Genomic DNA, 21,133 nt, shown 5'->3' with positions numbered 1-21,133 from the left:
GCCAAAAATCCTAAGTATAGATGCCAGCGGAATGGTAAAGTATTTTGGACATTGAGGACGCTATAGATTCAACCCAAAGATCAACCGCACGAGCGAGAAGCTATGAGTCTTTGTTGAGAGAGGAGCCCTCAGTAAAGTAAAGTTCTGCAATCGCAGCATGCAAAGCAGCCCCAACAGGAATGACGTCCTCATCAACGAAGAAATAGGGGTTGTGAACTGAGTAAACAGAACCAGCTTTCACGTTTCTAAGACTGACTCAAACAGCGTGAACCCAAACTGACACCCATTTTAAAGTTTAGGTAACGCACAGTAAAAAAAAGTTACGTACCCATAACTCTACCTCTCCAATAGAGGCCCCGAGCAGGAAGCCCCCAAATCCCACCGGCCGCAGATCCCGTGCCTCCCTGCATGCGCCGCCGGCCGCCGATGATATCCGTCCTCTCTCTCTCCTCTCTCTCTCTCTCTCCACGCTCCCTCACTCTCTTCTCTCCCCAGGCGGCAGCAGCACCTCACCAGCGGCGGCAGCGGGGCCACGACGCCCCTCGGCGCGGCGGCGCTGGTGGGCCCGAGCGCCCCTCGGCGTGGCGGCGCACCGGCGCAGGCAGGGCCCGGCGGCCTTGCGCAGGCGCCCCAGGCGTGGGAGTCCCCCGACGCGGGCAGGCCCCAGTTGTGGCCATGGGCACCGACGCGGCAGCGCACCAGCGAGGGCGCGGGCGTGGCGCAGGGCGAGGGCTGCCCCTGCTGCGACGGCGGCTCCCCCGAGCTCGCGCCCGGCGGCGGACCCCTGGCGCTCTCTCCTTCGTCAACTCCTCCCGCGGCGGCCCGCCTCCTCCACTCCACTCCTCCCCGAATCCGCCTCGCCACGCCGCGCCGCTCTGGGCGCTCCTCGCCTCGAGCCCGCCTCGCCCCGCCGGCCGTGCTCCGCCGCGGACCCGCCTCGCCGAGTCGAGCCGACCGCGCCGTGCCCCGACGGCTGTGCATGACGTATTTTTAGGGATGGGCAACCGTTCTTAGATTTTTAGCACATCATTCTCTCACTGTAGCTAGTCGATACTATAGGACTATGCTCAGGGTTAGTGTACCTGCAGAAAACTTGATTAAGCCCACCTAAGTCAGCAGAGTATCATCTATCCTAGATACATAACCATAGTAATAGGGCTACTTATATAACTTCGCATACAAACGTCCTATTCTTTTGAAAAGAATTTGTTGTCAAATTTTATTTTAGAAATAGGTTCCGGAGCTTTATTTCCTCATTTATGCGCTGATACCACTTGTGGTAGAATCGTCTAATCTAATGCCTCCTAGGAGTACTTATCTTCCATTAGACACTAAGTACTTAAGGGAGGATACTGAATTACGCAGTTCCGTCGAGCACACCCCAAGGGAGAACCCGAAGATCCACATTTTTTATCAGGATCACAAATGAGAGAATAAAACTTACAACATTTTAGCCATTTCTTACATCCCTTTTCATGGAATATCAGAGTATAATATTTATTGTTTATAATAGCGGAATATGATCATGTTCTCAGAGTATGAACAATTTAATTTAACAGCGGAATATAAACATGTGATCAGAGTTACAGCGAAAATAAATATCTATTCATGACATGATGAAGCATAGATATGTAAACTATGACAACAAATTATAAAACTTCTATTTATAAAAATATTTAGTGAGAGTTATAAATAAAAACTATGATCGCAGCGTAAAGGAATCCTCGCTGAGCCCACCAGGAGGTTCCCGCATACAAGTGTCAGCTCTAGCATCCGCCTGTCACCCGCAACAGGGTAGAACAAACCCTGAGTACTCAATTGTACTCCGCAAGACTTACCCGTTAGGAGAAAATAAAAGACTCTAAGGGTATGCAAGGCTATCTGGCTTGTGGGTTTATTGCATATGCAGGAGCATTACTAAACATGCGTCCTTATATTCAATGTTATTAGCAGTCTTCATTAGTTCATTAACTAACCATTCTATGTAAGCACCTATACTACTTTCAAGCAGGTGGTAAGCAATCAGAACCAGTTTTACATCTTTCATATTCCAGTTCTTACTACGGTGCTAGACTGTAGACAAGTCGTACCGGATCACCAGACGATTCGTGGACCAATGTATCCCAGCTGGGTACCCTGAAACACACACCCCGCTTGTACCCTAGGCACAAGCAAGACCAACCCACTACCCTCCTATCACGGGGTCTAGGTCCCCGTCCAAACTTGGACACCAAGGCCTCGGAGTCCTGTAGCATAGCAATCTACGCGATACTGTCATACTAGTAAGACTCATAGGATATATATATATATATATACATATATATATATATATATACATATATATATATATACATATATATATATATACATATATATATATATGCAAGTGGGTTTCATTCAACTCCATAAAACTTAATGCACAAACATAATATAAAGTGCAGAAAAGTAGGGGTTATGCACCGGGGCATGCCTGGATAACATATAACAAAAAGTTAGTATTCCATCTTTGTGTCCTGATCCCTGGCACCATCTTTTCAGCTACTCGGTTTGATACCATCGATCCACCGTCGTTCCTATTATGATATGTATTGATGCAAATGCAGGGATGGCGCAATCAATCAAAATGCAACAATAATTCTTAAAATACGAGTGCACAAACCAAGCTAACAAGCTAACTCCTATGACTAATATATTAGCTAAGTATTAACTTCACTAAACAAAGTATCATTTTCATCAACAAGTACTAATTCTTACCAAATCAAGTCTCTTTTTGATTTATTAATGATTTAATATACTTGAAACTAGGGCACATTAACTACTCTAGTAAACTCATTATTATTGGGCTATAAAAACTACAGAGAACACCTGATAACACTTCTAACCTACTGTAAAATTTTTAGAGCTAACACTATCACCGATTTATCACGGAATTTCCAACAAGTTTATGTCTTAACAATAATTAGAGCAACCCTAAAAACATACAGAACCTATGCAAACAAAATACACTATTAGATAGACCATGATTTTAGAAACTTAACAAAATTGGTTTGGCATTTTTATGATTTTTCTATATTTTATTATCAATTTTACAAGATCACTGCTTTGGAACAGAACACAAAACCAGTAAGGAAAAGCTTCGTGGACTCAGCCTAGCCCAGCACTGCCCGCTCGGCCAGCCACCGGCTCAGCGGCTGGAGGCCCAGGCGGGGCGAGGCGTGCGCGGCCACAGGTCGTGGCCCATGGCGCGGCGAGTGTGGCCCAACGCGGCGTGGACGTGAGCGGCCCATCTACCGGCCCACGCGGCCAAGGCAAGGCGGTGGCGGCACTTTTCACTGAGCCCCCGCACTTTACAAAAATACACTGCCCAAACAATATGCTGCACTATTCATAAGAGTCACCGGTTTGCATTGGAAACCCTGGAAAAGTTTCTATTCTTGCTCCCACTCCTCTTCCCCTACCTCGCGGCAGAGCAGAGCAGAGGAACGCCAGGGCAAGGTCAATATCGGCTGGGGGAGTACTCACTGGCGGCGAGGAGGTGGTGCGTGGGCAACTGTGGGATCGGGCGCACCCGCCGATGGACGTGGCCCGGCTAGAGTTGGAGCGTGGAGCCCCAGCAACATGCGTCGGCGCCCGGGACCGGGCGGCTCTGCGTTGGAGGTGCGCCGACGTCGAGCGGTCCTAGGCGAGGGGCATGGGAGGTCTTCAGGACCCTCGCGCACCCGAGGGGCGGGTGGCATGAAAGGACCTAGGATGTCGCCTAGAGGGGGGTGAATAGGAGTTTCTGAAAATTAACACCTTTAAATGCGGAAATGATTAGTAAAGGGAGTTTCCAAAATGGAAACTCCAAATAAAGAGTAGTACCACCCCTCACAAGTTAGCCACAAAGTATACAAGGTATAAAGAATATATCTAGAAGCTACAGCCCTGCAACACAAAGTTAGAACAGAGAATGAATATATTCAGCACAGACAGGAAATACCGGACGTGTCCGGTATGCACGTATTCTGCAGAACAGCCTGCCACAGTAATCAATACCGAACGTGTCCAGTATACACGATTTCTGCAGAACAGCTCCAAACTTGCTCCCTTTGATTTCTATCTTCAAACCAAACTATAGGTATCTACTGGAGATGACAAAATACATAGAGGTAAGAGCTAGAGCAATACAAATATGAAATGAAATACGAATTGAGACATGATATTTGTTTTATCGAAGTTTGGACTCGTTTGAGTCCTACTCTCCGTTGAGGGGGCTGCGGGCGACCCAGCAAAGGTCAGTCCTAGAGGATACCACGAAGGTCACTCTAGCCGGAGTCTTTTCCAACTCCTTTTCCTCCTTCGACTAGTTGATTCCGAGGCGGCGGAATCGACCGTTACAAACTTTCCGAGGCACACCACAATCTCTCAGATGCTCTCCAGCGACGCCTAGTCGTCTAGGACCGAAGAGTCCAAGAGTAACAAATGCAAATCATGAGTTTGACAATATGCACAAGTGCTCAAGTGGTTGGATTGCTCTCTTTTTGAATTTCTCTCAACCCACAATTTGATTTGGCAAATTTGATCAATCACTCACTAAGAAAGGGTTGGGAGAGTTGGCAAGGCTCAAAAATGTGTGTGTGTATCAGCAGAATCAGCAGCCTCCAAAGGTGGAGGCTTGGGGGTATTTATAGCCCCCTTGAAAAAACTAGCCGTTTTATAGCCGTTGCCATACCGGACATACTGCGCCAACGGTAAGTAAGTTACAGTGATGTTGTGAGGCGTCAGAACTCTCGATGAAAGCCGGGACACGTCCATACTAGACATGTCCGGTATGAATACCGAACACGTCCGATATGACCACCACAGTGACCTCTTCAAGTCAGTTAAAGCGCGAGATGTTAGAACTCCCGACCATTGCCGGAACTCCCGACTTACGTCGGAACTACCGACGAACCAACCCGAGAACAATAATTTTACCATTGCTGGGCAAATACCGGACACGTCCGATATTGCTAGACCAACAAGAAATCAGTTAGCTCTTTTGTTTCTCAAATACTCAAAACTCACATGGGTTGGCTTAAGCACTTATGAAACATTATCTATCAACATGATGCATCCCTCTTAATAGTACGGCATACCTATTAAACTCAAGATTAAAGGAAAAAACGAATTTATACCGCTTGAGTTGACCTCTTTTGAATTAATGTCGTCTCTTTCAATCTTCATCAAGTAAGGGTGGCAACATGTTGATATTGATCTTTTTCACTTTAGCATAGCCATCTTGAGCACATGACTTGATTCCATTCATTAAATATGAATAACTCCAAATGCATCAAGTCACTTCGAACACTTCTGTCCAATATAGATTTGATCCTCCACATCAATATGACCATCGTAGTTTGATTAGTACCTCAACTAAATGCAAGTACTTCCTTCTTCATCCTAGCTAGGTTCTTCGGCCACCAAGCCGTCGCTTGCCCTTCAGCCTTGCTTAGTACCTCGAAGCCTTTCCTTGCTATCTTCACCATCTCAAGACATCAAGTCACATCTTGTGTTGAATCATCCATTCATTTGTATTGTTGTCTTTTTCATTTCAATTTAGCAAGCTTCAAATATGAGACCATTCCATATGTAATCCCTTATGTCTTATTAATTAATTCTTACGAGCTTGCTTTCACACAGTACATAGAAATCCCACAATAAATAAGCCTTTGCATGAATTCCATTTGCATTGTTGTCTCGTGCTTGAGCTAGATTGTTTATACAACAACACATCATTTTGGCTTTCATTAAGTACCTGTGAGATAACCTATTACCTGTCCACACTTAGCAAGCAGGTTATACCTTTAATCACGTTATCATTTGTAGCACCCTAAAATTTGCTCCTTTTGGAAATATAGTTAAATTGATTTAATTTCGCATTTTTGTGCTCATGAAATATAGGGAAATAAAATTTTTTATTAATTTAAAATTTATCATAAGGTAGAAACGTGTTTGTTGCATTCATGTCGGTCGCACCTCGTGTTTCTATGTGCAAAATGTGTGTTTTTTATACGTTTAGGAGACGAATATCTATCTCTAGGAATTTTCTAGTTTCTTTTTAGAATTTAATTGCTACCTCCTACACCTTAATCTTTATGTTTCAAGTTTCCAACAATATTTTTATGAGCTCCAAATACTTTCTTTGGGTTCATCATGTTCTAATGTGTCTCTGGGAATTTTTCCTAAATTTTCGGAGGCCTCAGAATATTTTTCGTGGCTTAAATATCAATTCTGGACTTTTCTAAAATTATTTTATTCATGAAATTAATTAATTCTGAAAATAATAAATCTCTCATTTTTTTCTTTCCAACGCTCAAAGCCTATGTGTAATAATCCTAATAAATCCTAAAGGCCTATGCATTTATTTACTAATGGACTTTAATGATTATTTAGGTCCATTAGTAAATGTGGAGGGTGCAATATCAATTAGTACCATATTGCTAGTTGATGTAGATGTGGGGAGTTTTCTCTCAATAAATATGTACCAACTTCTTAGGTAAAACACACCAAAACTAACATGAGGAGAGCCCCTAATTTGAGAATCCCTAGATAGCAAACTATATATTTCCTTTCTTTCTTGCTACGTCGTCTCCGTCTCTCCGCACAGAACTCTGCCCCGTCGAACTTCTCATCGGCTGTCTTCTGGTATTCCTCATCGAGAACTTATCCGGTGGCTTCACGGCAGGGCCCAAAGACCACGGTACGGTTACCTTCTCCGTGTCCATTTGTCACCGCCTAACTCTAGCACCTTCTTCCATGTTTCTCTACTGTTGGTGCAGAGTCAGCTGCCTGATGCCAATCCTGCATGCTGCCCTATTGACCATCATCACCAACAATCATCAGCTAGCTCTGTTGTTAAGTTATACAAGCAAATAGCATCCACATTAGCACGTGAGTGGCCAGAGGACAACAGGCTCCCATTTGGCAAGTACAGGACGTATCTACTTTTCATAATTTCTACGGCTTTAATCCTTCACAGTTTATTCATTTGAATTACGTTTTGTTCCGTTCAAATTGCATGAGTTGTGGGTCGACGTGATCTATCTGTTAGTAATGATGATTACTATGCTAAATGTATCTGAGCTAAAAATTAAATTGATTAATGTTAATGCAACTGTCTTTATAATTAAAAGCAATATCCGTGTTTCACCTGTCCTTTTATTTGGCAAAGTTAGTGTTTAATTTGCTTAAATATACAATAATATTTATAAGTAAAATATGACTAGATTTAACTTGGCTTTTAAATTAAATTATGATTTATTTAATCTAAATTAATAACTTCTCCATGATTTTGTTTATTTGACTAAAATAAATGAAGCTTGTAGTTGTTTCTTTTTCTTTATGAAGTAAATCTTTTGGTACTTGTTTCTTTTGCATCGTAACTCCGATTAGAGTGCTTTTCGCTTCTGTGTTCTCGTAGCGATGAGTAGATTAGTTTTCAACCCTTTTTATTGTCTGGTGTATTGTTCTAATTTAGATCTATTGTTTGCTTTGTGTATGATTGTATGGATGCTTGTGTGGTGCTTTATGATCATGTCCAGTCGACGAGCTTTGAGTTGGTGACATAGAAGAAGTTGGTGATCCAGAAGAAGTCCTTTGGAGGTTATAATTCAATAGAAGAAGGATCTAAGTTTAAGGCAAGTATAGCATGGGATCTTCCTTGTTGTCCTATATACCTTTAATCACTTAATTCATACTGCATATGTCTATCTTGACTGTCACTAAGGATTTCCTAGTACTTTGTTACCTTGTGCCTTGATACCTATGGGGTATTGCATTGGGTAGTATGATGCTAGTGCTCAACTAAAGTCATGATCTTGTAACTTGACTAATGGTATATGCAATAAACACTAAAAGATGCTTTTTAGCAACATGGAACAAGGGGTCTAGAGCATTGGACTGTTTTATGGTGCTCTAGATTCCTCTCCCTAAGGACTTATCTGTAAGTGATCATCCGGGACTTACAGTACAGCTGTGAAGGCTATATGGCTCTGGCTTTAGCTCAGTATGAGGACCTTTTCTAGCTTGTTAGAGGTTACCTTTATGGCACAAGAGGGGCTCCAGTTTGTATGATCTCGGCCTGCCAAGAGGGTGCACTTTGGTTTCTTTGTACTTTGTTAGTCACCTCTTGGAGGGGGGTTTATGCTTACTGATGGGGAAACCTTAGCGGCCCTAACTTGTTAGACGAACCTTGAAAGGCTTCATAGTGAACCCTGCCGACCTTCCTTGGTAGTGGGTTAAGAGGCTCGCGACCTCGGGCGAAAGGGTAAATCACGACTCACAGTGAAAGTGTACAACCTCTGCAGAGTATAAAACTGGTATATCAGCCGTGCTCACGGTCACAAGCGGCCTTGGAACCCTTACGGAATAGATGATGGACACTAATGATATGGATGATGAAGATGCTCACTAATGGTTAATTGCTTATGCTATTCATTATTCATGTTTACCTGATCATGTGTTCCTATGGGTTTGTGATAAACTTATTGCTACTCCTTTGCTAAAATTGTGACAATTAAAAGCTAATCGTAGTTAAACCAGTGTCAGCCTTTTGAGCCTCATGAACCCCATGTTATATTTGTTGAGTACGACATGTACTTACGCTTGCTTTACTTTTCAAATATTTGGATGAAAATCCTAGATGGGTACCAGATTGCTAGAGTTTAGAGAAATTAGGCTTGTGATCAACCAGTCACTTGTCCTTGTGGAATTAGAGTACTCACCTTTAGATCGGAGTTGTCTTTTCCGCTGTCTATACTCTGAGGTTATATTCTTTATACTAATACGCTATGTACTTGGGCATTATCTTTCAATATTACCTTTATTTGTAGCTATATGTGAGATTTGACTTCCTGGGCTCACATATATTGCGTATCTGGTTTTATTCTTAAAACCGGGTGCTACATCATTCAACCATCCAAAACCCACTAAAGGGCTAGATGCACTTTCAATCTCCCCCTTTTTGGTGATTGATGACAACTTGATTAAAGCTTACAAAACAATATAAACATTTAAACTTTTGGGTTCAATGATTTATGAGAGGCTCCCCCTTAATATATGCTTGTGATTAGAATTCATGAAATGACCTCAAATGTCAATTGCATATATTAAAACACATAGGAGACTTCCCCTAAATCATTGCATCCGTGGGGTGCATGTGTGTGTGACAAAGTAAAACCATGATGCATATGACAAGATATATCACTCAAAAATAAATATAAATGCATCACATCAAATTTTTTCATTCGAGCATGCATGGTCCTTATGAAAATAAATACAACACATGTATGTCAACCATCGCACTCATTACATATTTTTCCAAGTCCACAATCCACTAATATATAAATAAAGATCATGTCTCAAGAGATACATAGATAAAGCATAAATGAGTCTCATCTCTCATAGGATACAATCTATCTCAAATCCAAGATACATCAATGAAGCTCAAAAACAAAAACTACAGCCTGCAGTACATATCTTCAGGTACAAAGAAAAGCAAATGAAACAAATATCCTGAAGCTTTAATCAGTCTCTCTCCCCCTTTGTCATCTATCACCACAAAGGTCTAACAATGACATACTGAGGACAAAGGGGCTTACAAATTGTAATCACTCATCATCATCTTCATCTCTACCAGCATCCTCATCATCTGAGCGTGTAGCACCGGCTGGACGAGAACCACCCGCACTAGACAGGTCATAGAAACTACCCATGAGGTCACTACACTAGTCTAAAGCATATTCGTCTGCAGCACTGGGACATGGCTAAGAGTAAGTAGGCACCCGGGCCTATAGTGGTAAAGTGTCAGGGTGCTCTGGTGCCTGCTGCTGCTGCTATCACTGAAGGAACTCAGCAAACTCTGTGTCGTACCTGCCCTGCTACTGCTCCTCAGGCTCACTAGCTACCTCATCTGATAGTGGAGACCTAGGAGAATCAAGCTCAAGTCTAGAAGCAATCTACTTTAAAGTTTGAGTACCCTTCCTCCTAGCCTCCCTCTCCTTCTGCTGATAGGTCCGTATGTCCTTGCACATCCCAAAGATAGCACTGAACATCTTGCGAATAGGAGAAGGATGACTGCGGTGATGTGAAGAAGAACGTGAAGGAGCATGTGGTAGAGGGGAAGCTCGTCCTACTGCTGCACCACCTATAGGTGCATCTGCCTCTGGTGCTGCTGCTCCTCCTCCTAGTCCTGCTGGAGGTACCCCAACCTTAGGCAAGTCTGTAACAATCTTCAGGGCCTTATGTACCTTGTCATACTCAAAGGTATGCCCTGTGACCTGCTCAATCATGTGCATGATGTTGGGAGCAAAACCATAGCCCTTGAGGGGCCTCTCGCCGACACTCCTGATCTCGCACCAAATGAAGTCAAATACACTGAAGGGTCGTGCATCAGGTGCCATCCTATGGAACAGGTTCCTAGAGTAATCTGCAATGTTTCCCTTATCTCCACCCTTGCAATCAATGGTCTTCCTGAACATCCTGTCTAGGTATCTGTAAGTAGGGTGAAGACCTAGAAACCTTCCCCACTGCTCCTCTCTCACCCCCTGGTGGGTACATGTAGGAAAGCTGCTCTAGAGGCAACACCTGCTCTGTGTGGACCTATCTTTCTGAAGATCATCATCTGAGAAGCCAAATAGTGCTGCAAAAGCATCATAATCAACACTGTACCACTGGCCCTCAAGCATCTAGTGCATATGCCTCTCATCCTCCTCAACATATAGGGTGGCATAGAACTGAGCTACCACCTCTGTGTTCTAGTCATGTTGGAACTCCATAATCTCATAAACCCCTGTATGCTCACAAATAGCAATAGCATGATCAATGGAGGCCTTCTGCAAATCTCTAATGTACTGCCAGTCAATCCACTGAGACCTGGCAATCACTGGGTTCCTGGTGAGGATCACACTGGTGTAGAAGTCCATATGAAAGACTGTCTGAAATCGATGGTCAAACTGAATCCTTGACAAGCCCCTTGGATCAATTCTTCTTTCATCTCTAGCCCTTCTAGTCATGCCTTTCCCCCAATAGTCAACTCTGGCAACATAAGAGGGTACACTAGGTGGATGTGGCTCAAGTAAACCATAGTGCATACCCTGACCTAGCTGGTGCTGAGCTGGAGGTACTGTCTGCTCCTTCTCAATCTCTTGCTCATCATCTGAGCTGCCACCATCTAAATCTCTATCAGTGCTTTTCCTCTTCCTGGTACTGGGCTCCACTCTATATTCTTCTATATCTATGTCAGAGGAAGAACTGTTGTCTCCCTCTTTGTACTGTAGAGCACCCCTAGTAGCTCTGGAGAATTCCTTGCTGCTGCCCTGCTCCTACTGACTAAATCTAGGATGCATTTCATGTCTTGCCTTTTTGTGTTTCTCCAAAGCTGGATTATGCCTATGCTTGGACCTAGGCTCCTGTCTTCCGCTCATGGCTACTGTCCTGTATCCAAAGATATGCAAGGAATTTTAGATACATGCCCAAACGATAGCTTATTTTGGTTTATATATAGAAATAAGAATAATTGTCCTATGCCTTGTAATCACCTCAACCAAACTAGGTCAAAAGGTTCACAAAACATAATAGACAATTAAACTTAGTCCTAAGAATCAACCACTAAAAAGATTGAAATAAAGGAGCAAAATTTGCTCTGCTGTCCCATACCGGACACATCTGGTATGAGCGGACAGCAACCCTAATCGGGGTCCTTGGCCCAATCTTCAACCAATTCAATCCAAACTCTAGGCATTGCTTCTAGATAGGTAATGTAGCATCTCTATCGAAGGAATTCCAAAATCATGCCCTAACCGCTTAGATCGGATGAGGTTCGGGATTAGAGTACCTTGTGAGAGTGAATGAAGATACGATTGGAAATCTAAGTCCCGAAGTCTTCGATCTTAATGCAAATCTCCTCCGATCCAATCTCCCTCTCTTCCTTTTCACGGTGGAATCACTCGATCGCCAATATGGTGGAACAGAGGAGGCGGTGTCGGCTTGGAGGAGAGAAAAGAGAGATAGAGGATCAGGGCCGAAGGGGTACCAGCCATTATTATAGCTCCGCTCATACCGGACACGTCCGATAGGCATACCGAACACGTCTGAAAAGAGAGATAGCTGATCTTTTTCCAAATTTTATTTACTTAATTCCAATCCCCTTCTCTATTGTTTCTTGATCCAAAAACATGTATGTCCTTGATCCAAATAAGATGTAATTACTTTTCTTATGCAAATGCCATGAGTAGTACTTCTCTTTTCCAAATATTTGGCATATATAGATTTTGATTACTTGAGAGAGATATTGTAAGACATAGTAGATTGTGGACTTAAGAAAGCCATGTCATGTATAATTAGCCAGTCAAACAATCAAGGGGAGCTATAATTATCACATGACAAGGCTAGGTCACAAAGACCAAGATTCAAATAGTTTTTCAAATTCACACCACCTACACATGCTAGTTATGGGTTTTGAAAAACATCTCTCCTATGTCACACAAATGCACATTCTAACATATAAAGGGCCTTAGATGCACTTACAATGCATGTATGTAAAGACATACCTTTGCCCTGAGCCCACAAGAATACCACTAAGAAGATACATAGCATGATAATCTTTATGTTGACCTTAATTGCCAAATAATCATGCTAGATACATTTTCATTCAAAGGACTACAAATAATGCTAGATAAATGTGTTAGTCCACCAGAGTGCAAAATAGAAACTGAGCTCCCCCTAAATAAGTGCTTTAAGTAATTTGAATGACCTTCAACTAGCACTTTATTCTATTAAGAATATGGGAGACAATTTTCTATTTTGAACCATAAATAAATAATTTGCCATATTTAAATTTGAGTTCAAGAGATGCTCACAATCCACTCAGATTTGGTAAACCACAAGCTTCTGAGTAAATTGAGGATATATGAAAATATATGGATCAAAGACTCAGTTGTAATCCTATTAGTGTTCTGGTTCCTGCAATACCGGACACGTCCAGAATACGCAGAACAGAAATACTTTCTTTCCGTCCCTGGCCATACCGGACACGTCCGATAGTAATACCAGACACGTCCGATAGGTGCAGGACAGAAACAAATAATTTGCTGCTTATGATTCTTCGTTTAGCTCTATTATTTATTGTATACCTGCATCTCAACAAATGAATTGCTCTACTGGAAAGCTATTAAAAGCATCATATGGCAAAATAAAACATTTTTTAATTAGCCACTTTTAATATTTCACAAATATGCCTATTGGTGAATTATTGAACACAAAACGAACAAGGTGGCTATCCTATAAGGTTTAGGTACTTGTTACCAATGGTGCGGATGAAATATATTATATATTCATTGAATTATCTTCGGGTCAACTATATAAAAGATTATGATAAGAATTTATTGATAGATTGAGTGAATATTATCAAATTGCTCGCTCAACCACCCCAAAGCCTTCATCTCATCACCAAGTACCTACATCATTAACCTAAGCACACTTTGGTACCCAACTCTTGTTAGGTCCTTTTCGGTTAGTCAACAAGTGCTTAGGCACCCAAATGGCTTTAGCACTAGTTTGTGGTGAACACATCACCTTGCTAGTGCTAACTCCATTTGTGGTCTTCCTAAGCTTGTCGTTATAAAGTCTTGCGTTGCTTGCACTTCTTGCTCCCGCTTGGCGCTCTTGAGGTTTTGTGAGGCTTCTTCGCTGCATGAAAACACAATGGACATACATTCCATTGACACAATCTCAAGTGCATCATCACATTTGGATTTTCTATATAAATCAAAAAGTCTAGTCCAAATGAGATGAGCACTCTCCGGAGGTGGTTGTCCATTGAAGATTGCCTCATCTTGAACCTCTACACTCAATGTACTCAACATGACATTAATAGCTTAAGCATTGAGTTGCACGCATATCTCTTCCTCTTTTGATAAATTTTTATAGTTGCTCCAATCAACTATGGGAAGAGGTATGCTTGTATCCACAATATGCTCAATAAGAGGACTAATATCCCTAAAAGCATTGAGTACATGAATTGACCAAGGTAGAAAGTTTGAACCATCATTTTAGAGAAGCACCGGCTCCAACTCGATAGGCGTCGACATCCTTTTCTCACGGCGGTGAAGCTTTAGGTAAGAACATTGCTCTGATACCAATTAAAAGGACCTAGGATGCCGCCTAGAGGAGGGGTGAATAGGCATTTCTGAAAATTAACACCTTTAAATGCGGAAATGATTAGTAAAGGGGAAACTCCAAATAAAGAGTAGTACCACCCCTTAGCCACAAAGTATACAAGGTATAAAGAATATATCTAGAAGCTACAGCCCTGCAACACAAAGTTAGAACAGAGAATGAATATATTCAGCACAGGCAGAAAATACCGGACGTATCCGGTAGGTATACCGGACGTGTCCAGTATGCATGTGTTCTGCAGAACAGCCTGCCACAGTGATCAATACCGGACGTGTCCGGTATACACGATTTCTGTAGAACAGCTCCAAACTTGCTCCCTTCGATTTCTATCTTCAAACCAAACTACAGGTATCTACTGGAGATGACAAAATACACAGAGAACCTACGCAAGAGCTAGATCAATACAAATATCAAATGAAATGCGAATTGAGACACGATATTTGTTTTACCGAAGTTCGGACTCGTTTGAGTCCTACTCTCCGTTGAGGGGGCTGTGGGCGACCCAGCGAAGGTCAGCCCTAGAGGATACCACGAAGGTCACTCTAGCCAGAGTCTTTTCCAACTCCTTTTCCTCCTTCCACTAGTTGATTCTGAGGCGGCGGAATCGACCGTTACAAACTTTCCGAGGCACACCACAATCTCTCGGGTGCTCTCCGACGATGCCTAACCGTCTAGGACCGAAGAGTCTAAGAGTAACAAATGTAAATCATGAGATTGACAATATGCACAAGTGCTCAAGTGGTTGGATTGCTCTCTTTTTGAATTTCTCTCAACCCACAATTTGATTTGGCAAATTTGATCAATCACTCACTAAGAGAGGGTCAGGAGAGTTGGCAAGGCTCAAAAACGTGTGTGTATCAGCAGAATCAGCAGCCTCCAAAGGTGGAGGCTTGGAGGTATTTATAGCCCCCTTAAAAAAACAAGCCGTTTTATAGCCGTCGCCATATGCATATCGGACACGTCCGGTATGACCTATACTGCGCCAACGGTAACTAAGTTACAATGATGTTGTGAGGCGTCGAAACTCCCGATGAAAGCTGGGACTTCCGACCGTCGGAACTCCCGACTCACGTCGGAACTCCTGACCCTCAGCATATTTGAAAACTAAGTAACTGAGTTGAAGTTTGTGAGGTGTCGGAACTCCCGACGCATGTTGGAACTTCCGACCGTTGGAACTCCTGACTTGCGTCGGAACTCCTGACCCTCAAGGCATTTGAAAACAAGCCGTTGGCCTATGGTCGTCCATACCGGACATCCGGTATGAATACCGGACACGTCCGGTATGACCACCATAGTGAACTCTCCAAGTCAGTTAAAGCACGAGACGTCGAAACTCCCGACGAACCAACCCGAGAACAATAATTTTACCATTGCTGGGCAAATACCGGACATGTCCGGTATGAATACCGGACACGTCCGGTATTGCCAGACCGGCAAGAAATCAGTTAGCTCGTTTGTTTCTCAAATACTCAAAACTCACATGGATTGGCTTAAGCACTTATGAAACATTATCTATCAACATGATGCATCCCTCTTAATAGTACGGCATACCTATTAAACTCAAGATTAAAGGAAAAATGAATCTTGTGTTGAATTATTCATTCATTTGTATTGTTGTCTTTTTTATTTTAATTTAGCAAGCTTCAAATATGAGATAATTCCATATGCAATCCCTCATGCCTCATTAATTAATTCTTACGAGCTTGCTTTCACACAGTACATGGAAATCCCACAATAAATAAGCATTTGCATGAATTCCATTTGCATTGTTGTCTTATGCTTAAGCTAGATTATTTATACAACAACACATCATTTTGGCTTTCATTAAGTACCTGTGAGATAACTTATTACCTGTCCACACTTAGCAAATGGGTTAGACCTTTAATCACATTGTCATTCAACCATCCAAAACCCACTAAAGGGCTAGATGCACTTTCATGGCAGGATCGGGAAGGGCCCTCGACAGGCTGGCCACGCGCACGGCTGTGCGCGATGTGCAGCGCGGCGACGGTGGGCAAAGGCAGCAGAGCTCCTACGCGCGGCGAGCTAGGCTGGCGGTGGGGAGGCGGCCAGGGTCTTCGCGGCGGGCAGAGTGCGGCCGCTCCCGCGCACGTGTCCACAGTGGTGGCGGCGATGGCACCGCGAAGAAGACGATGGACGGCGGCCTCTAGCGGCAAAAGCTCAGGCAAGCGCACATCAGGAGGAGAGGATGATGAGGCGGGTCAGGGGCATGCCAAGCATGGACACGGGGCTCGTAGCAGAGGGACCAGGCGATGGGCAGACATGGTCATGGCGGGTGCTGCGGGGCGCGGAAGAGAGAGCTAGCGGAGGCAAGCTAGGAGGGAGGGAGAGCAAGCAGCGGCTCGGCAACCTCTAGAAGGCAGAGGGTAGGGGCAACGCGGCATGTGCGGCCATGGTGGAAAGGTCGCAAGGACAGAGCAGGGCGCGGTAGGTGAAATGAATAGCTCACGATGGCATGCTGGTATAGGATACGTATAAGTGCATTTCCTATTGTACTTCGTTATTTATTTAAGTACTAAATACAAGTTATGTTTTATTTTTGTTCATAAAAATTGCTTTTCATGCCAACGATTAATCTACCCGTCTATTTCCTTGTCGGGATTTTCATTAGCACCTTTATGCGAGTTTTAACTCTAACACCCGAGAAACTTGCCTTGATAATTTCCCTTAGGCCTTAATCTAGGTGCTAAGTGAGCTCGTAACACCAGAGGTGTTACACAAGGGCACCTCAGGGTTGTCGACGCCCTCGTGCCTTCCTCCTTGTTGATGTCTGCGCCCCCTCTTCCTTAGCCCGTCCCCCCTCCTCATCGGCGCCCTCGCGCCTTCCTTCTCGCCGAAGTTTGTGCCTCTTCCTCCTCGATAGTCCGCGTCCCTTCATCATCGTAGCGACCTTTCTCGTCGCTACAGCGCCGGAGATAAGGTGAGAGGCACCTCGGCGAGGTGTCACTGATGCCCCCCCACCCCGCGCTCTTTTTCCTCGCTGGCTCCAGAAGGAGGCCACGACTGTTGTCGTTGGTTGAGGTCGTCGGGTTCTTCTCCGTATAATCGGTGTCCCGAACACTCTGCTTTTTCTTCCTTTGCTTCTTACAAAATCCAACTTACCTAGAAATCGAGCTTTGAATCTAAGCATGGGCAAACTAAGCTATCCCAAACAAGGTCACCATCTCTTGTGAATGTAGTTGCCTTTTACCCTAAAACATTGCTAGATTCATCATAATGACATCATGTCTACCGGAGCTATCCTCATGCCAAAATCTATTGATGCCTCAAGCCTTTCTAAACAAGCTTTTTAACCATCACTAATGACAACAAGTTGCTGATTTCGAGCCTGTTACCCATGCCACTCTAATACACTATTGTTATCCATTCTATAACCATGCTTGTTTAATATCGTCACCAGCTTCTCGCGAAGAAAGAAAAGGAATTATAATCATATTTGTTATGCTACTATTGGGATTGTTACACATACGCATCAAGGAATTGATGGATCAATTGCACGTAAGATATAAAAAAGCGATATGATTTTCATGGTTTATTCATAAACTTGATTGTCGGAATATGTTCCTCCCCTAAGTCACGACAAGTCAGTTTTGATCCTTGATCTGTAGAATCAAGTTATTTCTCCTTTCTCAGTGCCAATATTGATGCCAAAACTTTACTACCAGAAACATGGGGAAGAGCGACTTTGTGAACTTAGGGCCAGGACAAGAAGATAGATAGAGATGGCGAGGCATAGAGATGAGAAGATAGACAAAGATGACGAGGCATAGAGAAGGGGGTGGGGGTAGTGTGGGTATCAAAAGTTTTTTGATGAGTTTTGTTTATGGGCATGCCAAGACGATGATGTCCGACATAACTCTAAGCATGCATGTAATCCCTCTCATGGATGTTCCATATGGTTTTCTTGATTTTGGCGTAATCTTGTTCGAACATTGATTGAATTCCCAATCTATCAATACCTCCTAATCACCGTCAGCATGTAGACCTGTCCAAAAGCGCATAATAGCACTAGCATGACACACTATTTATGCAGGATTGTGAATTAATTTGCACTCAAAGCAGGCCTTATTTCGGGCTTTTCCAAATTGCCCAGCAGGTGGCAACGATGCCAAAAACATAGAGCCATTTCTTGCACCATTTCCAACACTGTTGAGGAGAGCTGGGAATATCATTAGCACCAAGCTAAGGCAACTATGGTCCAAACTATTTTAGCTACACTGCAAGAGTAGAATAGATGAGCAATGCTTTCAAGTTGATTACAGAAGTAACATGATGGATCCCCCTTCCACTTCCTTTTTATCATGTTGTCTTTAGTAAGAATGGCATTATTCTCCAATAAGCCACATGAAAATCTTGATCTTTGTAGGAACTTTTCAAGATGTATTTATACGAGGAGCCTGCTTCATTGCAAGTCAGTGCATCATACATGGATTTGACGGGAAAAAAACTCCCCCTTTTTACCGAGCCTCCACCCTATGATATCCTCATCCGCATGTAGTTTAAGTTTGACCAAAATTATATAAAAGTTCACTAACAATTATAATAAAAATAAATACCATTAAATTAATTATGAAATATAGTTTCATAATAAACTTAGTTGGAGACATAATTGAATAATATCCACTGTCGGTTAAAGTTAAACTAGTTTGACTTCCACGCATCTCATAATTGCATTTTTTTAGTGAACCCATGGAGCATCATTTAAAATGTTGTCCCAATCAATACGTTTCCAATCATACCCAGTAGGCCCCGGTTGCAACTTTGCAAGGCTTCGTCACCGCTTCAGCGTCACCCATTTTGCCGGAATGCGGAATCAACTCTTTCTTTTCGAAAGGCGATACACACACGAAGCTCCTGGAACAGGATGGATCATGCAATGCAAGGACGAGTTGACGAACACATCCGACTATGATACTATTCTTGTGTGCAAGTGGGTATGAGCTTTCACGGTTTCGGGTGCCGACAATGTACGGCATGCAGGCAATCAGGCGTAACTAAGATGGTTAGGAATATTGAGATTCTGGTAGGATTATTTTTCTCGCCTCATAGTATCAGCTCGTAGAATTTTGATTATAATATCAGAATTCTATCGGATTTTATAAAATATAATTTTTACATTAAATTTACTAGCAAACGTGGTCGTGCATTCTGCAACAGAACCAATTGGTGGGCGACGTTGCCATCGACGGTGAGACGTCTATAGTAACTTCGTTAATCTCGAGGATTTGTCGGTCCAGTCTCCGAAGACGCTCATATGGGTATGATTTGCGTGCGTGCCTGCGTTGTACTTCGGAATCGCAAACAAAAAAGAATGAAAGAAAAGTCTACTACACTTAAATTTCAGCCATTCCTTCTGGTGGGATATTTTTCTTGCCTCATAGTATCAGCTCGTAGAATTTTGATTATGATATCGGAATTCTATTGGATTTTATAAAATATAATTTTTACATTAAATTTACTGTCGTGCATTCTGCAAAAGAACCAATTGGCGGTCGACAGCTCCAATACTGGTTGTCGTAGTCGACTTTGATCGTGGAAGAAGGGGGGCCAGATCCGGGCTTTTCCTCGTCGTCGCAAAGACGAACGTCACTACCTCCAGCCTCCAGGCACCAGCGTGACAGATTCCAGTGCCCAGCGGCCGTCCAGCTCGACGCACACATCCTGACATCCACATCGGACAATGATGCGCTTGCGTGCAAGTGGGAGCGAGCTTTCCCGGTACCTACAACTCTATTTCGTGAGGATTGGTCGGTATGCTTAGATGCCCGTTTGTATTTTTCACAGCAATGATTTAAGAGCCTGACTAGAATCAGAAAAAAAAAAGCGGCTCCACAAATGTTAACGACCAGATAATCCGGCGAGTTTTCCTTTTTGAAAACAATATTTTGGCAAGTTTCTTCTTTTAGAAAACTACTACAAAACTATAACCACACAACTTTTGTGCATACCTCCTCTGTTCCTGAATAAATAGATTCCTAGAGTTGTTTTAAGTCAAAGTTTTAAACTTTGATCGAATTTCTAGAAAAAGATGTTAAGATTTATAGTATCAAATTAGTTTCATTAGATTTATCATAGAATATATTTTCATAAGGTGTTCATTTTATGTCATATATGTTGTTACTCTTTGATATAAAATTAGTCAAACTTAAAAAAAAAAGTTTGACTGCCACGGATTCTAGGAATTGATTTATTTAGGGATAGAGGAAGTAATATTTTGCATCATATAACTTATCACCCACAATCCACAACCGATAATCATCACGTTTTTAATATAATTTTATTTTATAGACAACTTATCATGACAACTTTTCTACATGAGTTTTAAAACCCAACTTTTGTTCATAATTATCGATAGACAAACTTATGTAACAATTTACTAACATAACTTTTTAGCATAACTTTTATATAATAAATTTTACAAATAAGGTAACTTAGAAACATTATATATATATATATATATATATATGGAACTTATCTAGCACAACTTTTTAACATAATTTGTTCTCGACAAATTTGACCTAAAAAATTAGTATATGTAGGAGAAATGTGTACATTAATATGATAAAAAGGAAAAGAAAAGGAAGGAAATAAAAATAAAATGAGAGACAAAAGAAGAAACTGTATAGACGCTCGGGGACCACGACCATGGTCCACGGAATGGTTCACTCGAAGCTAAAGGGCTGCTATATTAGATTTGTGAGAAAGGAGGTTCAGGGGCGATGCATGCGGTGGTATAGATTCTACAGTTCTATTGGTGCAAAATGTATTCAAGAATTGCAATGGAACATATAGCTTGTTGCATGGTCACTTAAAATCTATAATTTGGAGATGTATTTAACGACCATGAACGTTCCAATATGCTTTGTCAAACTCTGTCGCCACAGAAATCTAAGTCGTATGTATTTGGTTGGTGACT

The sequence above is a fragment of the Miscanthus floridulus genome, chromosome 11 (assembly GCF_019320115.1).
Source record: "Miscanthus floridulus cultivar M001 chromosome 11, ASM1932011v1, whole genome shotgun sequence".
Lineage (NCBI taxonomy): Eukaryota > Viridiplantae > Streptophyta > Magnoliopsida > Poales > Poaceae > Miscanthus > Miscanthus floridulus.
The sequence above is the reverse complement of the archived record's forward strand: the minus strand, read 5'-3'. Positions refer to the sequence as shown.